The sequence below is a fragment of the Sorex araneus genome, chromosome X, assembly GCF_027595985.1.
Source record: "Sorex araneus isolate mSorAra2 chromosome X, mSorAra2.pri, whole genome shotgun sequence".
Lineage (NCBI taxonomy): Eukaryota > Metazoa > Chordata > Mammalia > Eulipotyphla > Soricidae > Sorex > Sorex araneus.
Genome location: NC_073313.1, coordinates 44,011,388 through 44,012,112, shown reverse-complemented (window position 1 = coordinate 44,012,112; position 725 = coordinate 44,011,388).

The following is a 725-nucleotide window of genomic DNA, read 5'->3' as shown; positions in this document are numbered from 1 at the left end:
CTTTCCACTCAGCCTTCCCAAGGATGCTGCATTGGATGCTCTTTCAGGGTCAGGGGAATTAGATCCAGCTTGTTACTGGCTTTAGCATATGAATACACCATGGGAGGCTTGCAAGGCTGTCCCATGTGGGCAGGAAACTCTCAGTAGCTTGCCAGTTTCTCCCAGAGGGAGAAGTAGGTTATAAGATATCGCTTCTGGGAGCTTGCTTTTAAGTCTCTGGATGTTGTCTGTTGATGGGATTACACACACCTGGGTTCCTCTGCCGGTACCTTTATGTGTGAGGCTTGTCTGAACGTGTGGAGAGGGGCCTTGAGCATGGCTGTGGCTAGGTTTCGATGGGCTTAGGCTGCTGGGAGCTCTGCTCGGGGCTGGGAGGGAAGCTGGAGTCCATCCCCTCCAAGGGGCCCTGAGGAAGACAGCCAGGCATGCGGGCAAGAGACTCTCTGCCTATTTTATTATATATAAATCCTATCATTCTGGGTTCTATCAAAAGGGCTAAAAATGTTTCTTCTCTTCTCTTTCCTTCTTTGTTTTGTGGTTTGGGAGCCACACCCAAAAGTGCTCAGGGCTTTTTACCTGCACAGGTTTGGGGAATACTTCTGACAGTGCTCAGAGGCCCATATGTGGTGCTGGGTATAGAACCAGGTCATGTGTGTGCAAGGCAAGCAACTTAAATATTACTATCTCCAAGCACAAGGCACTATATTTTAAAGGCCAACTACAAA